Consider the following 11,139-nt stretch of genomic DNA (forward strand, 5'->3'; position numbering starts at 1 on the left):
CAAAGGATATTTATTAGAATAAATTATGCTCATTGTATCAAACTGATAAGTAGATGGCCTAGTTTATATAAAAACCTCGTGTATTTAGAGAATTTTATATTCGTTCCGTTGCTATTCTAATAAAATCCGCTTCTTTTAAAGAGGCGAAAATGCTAATAGAATCCATTCTTATTGTATGTAATAGTGAATTTTTTGGGACCAAAATTTGTCCTGACTTACGCTGAATGCTAAAAAATATCTAAAAAATGTAATCTCTGGAATGGAAGAATTAAACATTAGCATATTAGATGAACTTGAGGATGAAATAATCATTGACTTAAATGTATATATTAATGTAATTTGCTGGATAGAAAGTATTAAAAATAAAGCCATATCAAAATGTATCATATCATTTAAAGAAGAAAATTATTAACCCAGAAATTAAATTTATGTAATTTTTTAAAGACCTATTCTTTATGCAATCACATTATAATTATGGACAAGCTATATCTTCTGCATCAAATGTTAAAAGTTATTTTAATAATTTGAAAAATAGAACATTTAAATTCATAATGTTACTTATACCTATTGATAAATTTTTCTGCAAACATTTTCTAATATAATTGAGGAAAAGGATACCGTAGAAAGTATTATACCACAAGAAACAGAGAATTTACAAATTTCTACTTTAGTAGTAAAATTTTAAATGAGAAAAAAGTGTCCTATGATGAAGATTTATTGGAAAGGTTTAGTAGATAAACCAACCATAAAAATGAATGGAGCATATTGCCCTGAAATATTGCATGTAATTGAAGGGGCCAAGATTAAATTAAGCATGTCGAAAAATGGGAATCTTACCACAATAAATAGACCTTTAAAACTAGGATCTAATAGATATATAATCAGTAATACATGTCCTATTGATAGTTTATCACAAGCATTAGCAGTAGCGTTTTTTGATAATTTAAAAATTAATATATTTAAAGAGTGTATAGAATATTTTGTTTAGCATGGGGGTAATAATAATACATATAAGATAAGGTCTGATTTATTATTAAAATTATTTGATAAAACTAAGATTAGTAATGGTTTGTATACATTGTCTTGCGAATCAACAATATATATATTATAGAAAAATGTTATAAAGATAATAATGTAACCGATATTTTTAAATGTAATAATAAAGAATGTTTACAACCGGAGAATTTTTTAGAAATCATATGTTTACCAATAAATCTAGATATTATAAATAATATAGGTTTTGAAAGCTTGGGTATTGCAATTCAAGACGCATTAACTCTTTTAAGATGTAAATCGTGTAAAATACCGGACCCCTTATCCTTAGTCCATAAATACCAATTTCACGAACAAATTATAATTGACACTACTTGTTGTGAAAGTTCTAAATTAATTAATTTCCCTAGATTTATAAATTTAGGAGATACATTATATACTTTAAGAGCTGTTATAGTATTTATTCATCCTGTTGCTTCTTCAATTCAGGGATCGGTCATTATATATGTTATTTCAAACGGTTAGATGGAAAGATAAGAAATATATAATGATCTATCAAAATCAATTATATGTAAGAAGATAGCCAAGAAGAAGTTACATGTCATGCGATTTTATTTAACATGTGTTAGCTACTTGTATACAATTTTTAAATTCCTTATCTCTTTCATAAATAGCTCTAATAGTTTCCTACTTATTTTTTAACTTAACTTATGTCGTAATTCCAATGTAAAAATTATTGTGGTAATAAAAATTTTCTTGACTTTTAATTTTTTTTATAATGTCTTTCTTTATTAATATATCAGAAATGTGCTTCAAAATATAAAATATATTTCCAATTTATGAATTGATCCTCTGCTAAGTCTGCCCATAATATGTTCACGTAAACAATTATTCATAACATGTCATTTACCTATTTTGCTCATTACTTTTAATATATTTCCCATGTTCAATCTAACCGTCTGGAATGAAATATTTAATGACAAATCTTTGATGAAGCTAAATGAAAACTGTTCGATACCCCCTAAATATAAAAATCTAGTAAATTTTTAATTTTAAACTCCCACACCTAATATTTTTATTTACAACTTGTTCATGAATAAGGTAATTATGGAGTAAGGATATAGGTTCGTGATTTACAGAATGTTATCTGAGATTCATCTTGAATTATAAAATTCAATCTTTCAAAACAATCTATTGGCAAACATATGATTTCTAAGAAATTCTCCAGTCTTTTCATTTAAAAATTCGGTTACAGTATAAGTATGTTCATAATATATTTCTATAATATAATATATTGTTGATTCATAAGACAATCTATACAAATCATTATTAACCTTAGTTTTATCAAACAATTTTAATAATAAACCACTTTTCGAAACAAAATATTATATAAACTCTTAAAATATATTATTTTCTAAATTATCAAAAAACATTTTATATAATTGCTATCGCAGCAGATCATTGCTTATGCTTGTGATAAACTATTAATAAGGCATGTATTGTTAATTATATATCTATTAAATCCTAGCTTTTAAGGCAGGGGCGTCGCTAGCCTTTATATATATCTATTAAATCCTAGCTTTTAAGGCAGGGGCGTCGTTAGCCTTTACAATCTGAGGGGGCTCAACTAAAAAAAATTTTATGGGGTCGAAGCCCCCCATACCCCCTATATTAATATATTAATAGAATGAAATAATGAATAAAAGAATTGAATAAATTGTGCGCGATTGTATTGAATAATTAAGGAAGAATGATGATTTTATTTTCAATAAGATTAAAAAAACAAAAGGTGAAAGTAATCATAATCATTTTAGTATATATATTCAAAATTAGCATCAATTTAATATTAAAATAAAAAACTATTGTATAACTTTTCAAAAACATCAATTTAATATTAAATATAATATAATATATCGTTTAAGCCTTAAGTCTTCTACAATACAAAATCCATTAATAAACATTGTTATTTGTATTTAACATGCATCACCCCCAAAAAAAAAATATTAAAAAATAAATTAAGCAATGACAATACAATTGGTAATACGAAATAATTTTTAAAAAATCTCAACTCAAAAATTTTTTTTTTTGGACTAAGTGACAAATACACTCGCTTGGCATGCGGGAGGTAATTTAAAAGTACTTTTATAATATTATCTGGGTCAGAGGATTAATATGTAATAACAACAATCAATCTGTGAAAGAGGTGAGGGGGAAAAAGACGTATTGGTATAAATTTTGTTTCTGTAATGTTGGGTCAGAGGATTCATAAACAACCACATTGTGAATGGGGGAAGGGAAATTTTTGTCCTAAAATTTGTTTCTATAATATTCTATGAGTAAGAGGATTAAAATTTTGTGAAGGGGGAAAGGGGAACATGTAATTGTTAAAATAATATTATGTCAGAGGATTAATCTTGTGACGGGGGAAAGGGAAACATGTAATGTTTTATACTTTGTTTAAATATTGGGTCAGAGGATTAATTTTGTGAAGTCTTTAAAATTTAGTTCTATAATCACAGTCATTGTCTCTTAGAAAACTCAACTTCCATCTCAAATCGCTTCCTAATAATATAAAAGCAGGGGATAATTTAGTTATCGAATGTGTGGTATTACGATAATTTAATAAAACATCTTCTAAAATTTTATCATCCCAGCCACCTAATTTATAAATCATATTTTTTGCAGATCGTACCACTCTTTCAGCCATACCATTTGAAAAAAAATGGTATGCAGGAGTACAAATATGTGTTATACCTTTTTTTATTAAAAAATTTTTAAAATCAAAAGACCTAAAAGCTGGTCCATTGTCGGAAACCAACTCTACTGGATGACCAAATCTGATTATTTAAAACCAAAATAGCGGTAAAAGAGTTAATGTTCTTAACCTTAATAATCTCCAGCCAGCGAGAGTACCCATCAATCATTACAAATCCATAAAAATTCTTAATAGGACCAAAAAAATCAACATAAACTCGGTACCATGGCACGTTCGGCTGTACCCAATAATTTTGTTTAACTTTCGGTAATTTAGGCGCATTAACCATACACATGTTGCACCTAAAACCATTTCTTTAATATCTTTAGTCACTCCAGACCACCAAAAATATCTTTCCATCATATCTAACATCCTAAGCAATCCAATATGACCCTCATGTAGCACCTTAAGAAAATCTTTTCTTAGACTATGAGGAACAACAATTTGTTTTCCCTTAGAAATACAATCATTCTTAATGTTCAACAATTTTACCAACGCCTTATAACCTTTAATCTGCGAATGATCTCCATCTCCATTCAAAACGAATTTCTTAACTCTTATTAATTCAGAATCTACCAAAGTTTCTTTTTTTATCAGATCTAAATTATTAATTATTATTACATCTTTCTCAAAATCATCAACACTAAAAAAACACACTACATCTTTAGCAATTAGCCTTGATAACCCATCAGGAATAATCTGATCTTTATCCCTCCTATAATAAATGTCAAAATCAAATCCAGCTAAACAAAAGTCCCATTTTTGTAACCTTGAAGACATATTGTATAGTTTAACTGGATCTGATCCAAACAAATTAACAAGAGGTTAATGATCCGTTTAACTTTTCTCCCCACTACATATTCCCTCCATTTCTTAACAGCTAAAACAATAGATAATCCTTCTTTCTCAATAATAGAATAACCTTTTTCAGCACCAGCAAGCTTTGGACATAAATTCAATTTGTCTTTCATGACCATCTACTTCTACGTGAAATAAGACTGCACCCATGCCTTTATTTGAAGCATCAGTTAAAATAAACAAATTCTTATTTCTATCATAATGCGCAAGAACTGGTGCATTACACAATCTTTCTCTAATCTCGTAAAAACTAGCATTTTCATTAACTCCCCAGTGAAAATTTTTACCCTTTTTAAGCAATTCATATAAATTAGTTGCTATTTCGAAAAACCTCTTATAAATCTCGAATAATAATTCATAAGACCCAGCCAAGAATGTAATTCATCCTTATTATTAGGTTCAGTCATGGTACTTATCGGATAAATCTTTTCTTTGATTGGCTGTATCCCTTTGTCACTTATTAAGTAACCTAAATATTTAATAAGGGGAGACCGGGGATGGTTGGGACATTTTTCGTTCAAACCTTAATAATTTTAATATTAATAGACTAATTTGAATAATTAAAACATCTTCTGAATCCCAGAAGTATAGGCTATTTGAAATAATTAATATATATTTTATGAAGATTATATTTTTTTAGAAAATTGAATTTAAAAAAAAATATTTTTGTCCCAACCATAACAGACTCTGTGTACGTTGGGACACACATATGTGATAGTTGGGACACTCATGAAATAGAGGTCTAAATAAATTTAAAATCAGTAATCCAGTAATACTAGAGACTATGACACATTTGATTTTATTGATAATATTGAAATTCATAATCAATAACTATATAAAAAAAATTTTAGCAAAATTTAGGAAATTTATTTTGGTAAAAACAAATTGTATGGGTGGAATTTTTTTATTATATTTTATTGCTACTTGATAGGCCAATTCTTTAACCTAAATAAAATACATAATATATAAATTAAAATGATTTATAAAAAAAAATTTATGTGAAAAATAGGATTATCATAATGATACCGATTTCTCAAATTAATAATAAAATGTTAATTTCATAATTGGGAAAATTATCATAATGAGAATCTATAAACAAGTTAAAAAATTTAAGTATGAAATGAACATTTTATTATTAATTTAATATTGTGATTAATGATATTCATTTAAAAGATGAAACAAGTTAATAAATTTTAATAATGAATATTTTAAATGATTGATTATTCACAATACCAAATGATTCATTATTCACAATGCTAAATAATAATTTTAAATGATTCATTATTAACAATACTAAATTATTCTTTATTTACAAAACTTAATGATTCATTATTCACAATGCTAAATTAATAATTTTAAATGATATTCATTATTAACAATACTAAATAATTCATTATTCACAATACCAAATGATTCTTTATTCACAATACTAAATTATTCATTATTCACATAAATTATAAAATTTATTAACTTGTTTATAGATTCTCATTGTGAATAATGATATTATTTTAAATGAGAAATCTCAGGATAAGAATAAATAAATTTCATTAAGCCTCTAAAGGAATAGAATATAATTTTACTTTAATCATTGCATATAAAATATTAAATTAAAATCTAGTAATTAGATGCTCTTATTAACCTTTTTTTTGGTAAGTCCATAAAAATTTTCAGAGGATTTTAATATGTAATTAGCTGTATTTTCTTCCTCCACTTTATTAAAAACACATTTGTGATTTGAATATCCCATTGTGTGAATTGAATTATTTTCATTTTTCCTCTTTTTTGATAAATATATTACTATATTAGATTTTAGAATGCCTAAAAAATATATATAATAATATAAATAATCTTACCTGTAAGTAATGATAACTTTCTGACTGAGGCTGTTGGATATAAAATTAAAGCATTTTCATACTCTTCTGTACAATCCTTTTTATTGTAATTCCCATCACTAGTAAATGATAAAATGAGCTAAAATGGCGTGTCCCAACTACACTATGACCAACTATGACCGAGCCCACTAACTTTATAAATATCATCCAAAATCATATTAATTCATGTTTGTTGATTCTAAAAGTTTGCCAGAATGGAATATAGGGTTTAAACTTTCCTAAAATCTATTTATTATGATTTTTAAAGCTTTACATATAAATATAAACGATAAAGTTTGCAAATATTTTTTATTACTTTTGGTATGCCAAAACACATTTTATTCTGTAAAAATTAAAATACTAAATATTTTTCAAATCATTTTTAGCCAATCATGTATGACGTAATTATCTATGTTAGGCTCAAATTTCCAGTCTTATAAAATATTAGCTCAAATTATAATTAGAGTATCCTAACGTTCCCCTGTACTCAATATACCCCGGTCTCCCCTATCTTTGCTAAATTCACTTTTTTAAATATTTCCAAAACCATATTCCAACATTCTTATAAACACTTTTCTTAATTTGTTAAAATGATCTTCTTTATCCTTACCAAAAATTAGCAAATCATCTAAATAATAAATAACGTTGTTAATGTCAGAAAAAATTTCGTCCATGTTCTTTTGAAAATAAGCAGTAGATACTGTTAGACCAAAAGGTAACCTGTTAAATTTAAAAAGACCCTTGTGGGTTGAAACGGTCAAAAATTTGGAAGTTTCTTTAGAAACAGGAATTTGCAAATATGCCGATGAAAAATCTATTTTCGAGAATATTTTTCCAATTCCTACTTTAGAAATTATGTCACTTATCCTTGGAAGTGGATATTCAAACCTTTCTAATTGTGGATTTACGGTTACTCTAAAATCAGCACAAACTCTCAACGCATTATCTTTCTTTTTAACCAATACTAAAGGGGTGACCCATTGAGAAAATCTCACAGGGGTTATTATACCCTGTTGACCAGTGGCGTCGCTAGGGGGCGCAGGTGCACGAGCCCCCTCTGAAAAATTTGAATAGCCCCCTGAAGCAAAAAAAATTTTTTTTAATGGCTCCTTAATATCCCCTTGAACTAAAAATAAATTTTTTTGATTGCCCACTGAATGATTTCTTTTATAATTCTAAGTAATATATAGATATGATTTTATTATTTAGAAATTAATAAGACTATTTAAATGAATATTATTTTAAATATTAGATTAGATTAATACATATAAATTATATTTTCACTATGTCAGCTTGCAATCAAATTCTGTATTAAAAATATAATATCAATAACTCACTAAATATTAATTTAGCTTTAACAGTTGAAGTTTAATTGACTTTTATTATTTAAATTATTATTTAACCCTAATTAAATAAATATAATCATTTATTATTTGAAAATTAACAAATTTAATATTGTAATTAGCCGAGTTCAAAATGACTAATCAACTGTATATTTATTTTGAAATTTTATTATGTCCATATAAGTATAAGAGATTTCTTTATAAAAAGTAAGTAGACATAGTTTATAATCCTCTACTATATACAGTTGTTATTAAAATATTAGATATAATGCCACTTATATAGACGTATTTGACAGTTATATAATATATTACAGTTAATATTTTAATAAATTATACTAATAAATGGTTTTGATAACAAATATAATAACAGATTGCATTCAAGTCAAGTATTTAACGCCATCTATTTTAAATAATTTTGAAATTAAACATTTTATTATTCATCCTGCAATAGATGTAATAAATTTGATATCTTTTCCTATCTTTTTTCACGTTTTTTTAGGAAAGCTATTTTTTTTCTTTTTCGAAAAACAGTCTTGATTTAAATTTTTAATACAAGTATATTTTTGATATTATTACAAACTACTATTATTTAAGATATAATATACCAAGGTGGTGCGACAATATATAAAATCTTAATTGTTTCATCATATCATTCTGGTCATTATTTTATAGTTAGAAAATGTTTCATTTCTAATATGGTATTGCCGTGTAAATAACTCTAGGCTTCAATATATTTGCATAATTATTTCTTCCAAAGATATTTAGTGTTTTTATTTTATCAATTTATCCAACATAATAAATTCTGATATTAGTTTACATCGTGAGTGTCATATTACTGCAAATTAACCAGCATCTATTATTTGTGTTGCTATGTAATTTAAGTTTATTACTATAACGGCTGAGAGCATATAATTATATATTTTAGATAAACAATAATGGTCAACTGTGTAGTCATTAATATATCATTTAAAATGAAAGATAATCTTTTAGAAATTTAATATCTCACAAATTTTCGGTTAATGATGCTTATTACCAAGTGAATGTATGGAAATATTCTAAATACCAACATAATTTGCTAAATACCGACCAAAATTTATTAAAATGTAATAAGACTTATTATTTAATATATTAATATGGAATCACGTTGTCGAGTCCGGCCTCCTATATATCATACTCCCAAGGATGGAACCACCAAGTTAGAATAAGAAAAAAAACATAATTATTATCGGGATTCGAACCCGTGACCATGGGATGAGTAAGCGAAGCTCTAACCGACTAGGCCATAGAGGCTTTCCAAAAATTACGATTTTTCAAATATATATTATAAATATATTTGGTAGTGCCTATCCAAATGAAAAATAACAAAATTCAAATTTGATAGATGGTACCTTAAGGTACCAAGCATCATTAAACCAAATTTTCTCGATTACTTATCTAGCTTCCATCATGTCATATAACAGGAAGCTCTAACAACCATATAGTTTTATGATTTGTATTGGTCGTTTATACTCTCTCCTTTAAAAATTGTTGATTTGGTTTAGGCCTATAAATTTTTCCTTATTAGTCCATTCTATAAAACATTGTCGAAAATGGTTACAGAGAATTATATTAGTTTGGTAAGAATTATATTATTGCATTATGTGATTTTTTGTATGCCAGTTTATTTTGTATGCATAATATAATAAATGACAAAATATGAAAATCAGGATAATTGTTTAGAGTTAACAAATTTTAAAAAAGTATAATATATTAATATAAAACCCTGCCGAAGGCCCGCAAATTGAAGGGTATGGGGGCGAAACCCCCCATAAATTTTTTTTTAGTTGAGCTCCCTGAGATTGTGAAGGCTAGCGACGCCCCAGCTGTTGACGCCATTGTTCTAATGTAACCTCTAATTCTTCTTCTAATTCAAAAGGCACTCTCCTAGCCTTCAAAAATCTTGGTTTAAAATAATCCTTTAACAAAATATCTATTTATAAATTTTTAACTTTGCCAATTTTGCTATTAAAAATACAATTAAAACTTTTAATTAATCTATTAATATCAAAACTCGCCTTAACACACCCTTCTTCAGTAAATATCGACTGAATAACGATTTTATCTTTATAAAATTTATCATTATTATTGCAAGGATTGTCAAAAGTTAAAAAATTCATCCTATCACCTGTATCTAGCTTATTAATAGTGGTACTATCAGAGTTGAATTTAATTATGTCAAATTCTTTGATCCAGTCTTGACCACATAAAGGTGGTCCTTCCCCTTCCAAAACATAAAAATCTAAATATTTAATCGTATTAAAATATTTAAACTTACAATTACTTACTTGACCGATGACTGTGATCGGTGATCCTTCATATGAGAATAATTTTCTCGAACAACTTTTCAACTCAACATCTTCATAATTGGTCAGCTTTTCATCTCTAATGGGCAGGACACTGGAGAACCAGTATCTATCATAAAAGAAAAATTTAGATTATTAAGTTGTATGTCAATCATAAAATCATTAATAAAGTTAATCTTATTTCTTGGTCTAAGATTGTAAGGTGTTTGTATTATCTCTTGTTTTTTGCAATTGTTGTTGTTGTTTGCCTTAAAACCCTGCTTGTTATCTTTCCACGACGAACAACCTTGCCAATCTGCACCATCATTTCTTCTCCGTGAATCTTTTTCTACAAAGATTTTATTATTATTTATTTCCATAGATTGATAACAATGTCCTCGGTGATATTAAGCTCTATTGTGTTTTCTTCAATCAATCTTGTTTTTAGTTTTTCATTTCGACAATTAATAATAAACTGAATAGCTATTAATTCCTCATTGAGCCCAGAACTATAACCTTTAAGTCTGTTAAGATATTCTCTTGAAGATTCAAGTCTGTCAGGCTTAGCATTGAACAATTCAAAAATACGTGTAATTTTGTTCTTTGTAACTTTCTTTTGTATCAAATCTTTCATTTGTTGTGATAAATTATCAATGTTATCCATCATACTCACAGCCACCTCTTTATCCAATGTTTCGAATAGTTTATATTTTTTTGTAGCTTCATCTACAATATTCTCCGCAAGAAATTTTAGATCCAATGTCTTCAATAATACCTTGATCTTTGCATCATTCCTATCCTCCACCATAATAGAATGAAATAATGAATTAAAGAATTGAATAAATTATGCGCGATTGTGTTGAATAATTAAGGAAGAATGATGATTTTATTTTCAACTTAGATCAAAAAAACAAAAGGTGAAAGTAATCATATCATTTTAGTATATATACAAAATTAATATCAATTTAATATTAAAATAAAAAATCATTGTATAACTT

This window comes from Gordionus sp. m RMFG-2023, chromosome 1, assembly GCF_954871325.1.
Source record: "Gordionus sp. m RMFG-2023 chromosome 1, tfGorSpeb1-WG-v2, whole genome shotgun sequence".
Classification (NCBI taxonomy): domain Eukaryota; kingdom Metazoa; phylum Nematomorpha; class Gordioida; order Chordodea; family Parachordodidae; genus Gordionus; species Gordionus sp. m RMFG-2023.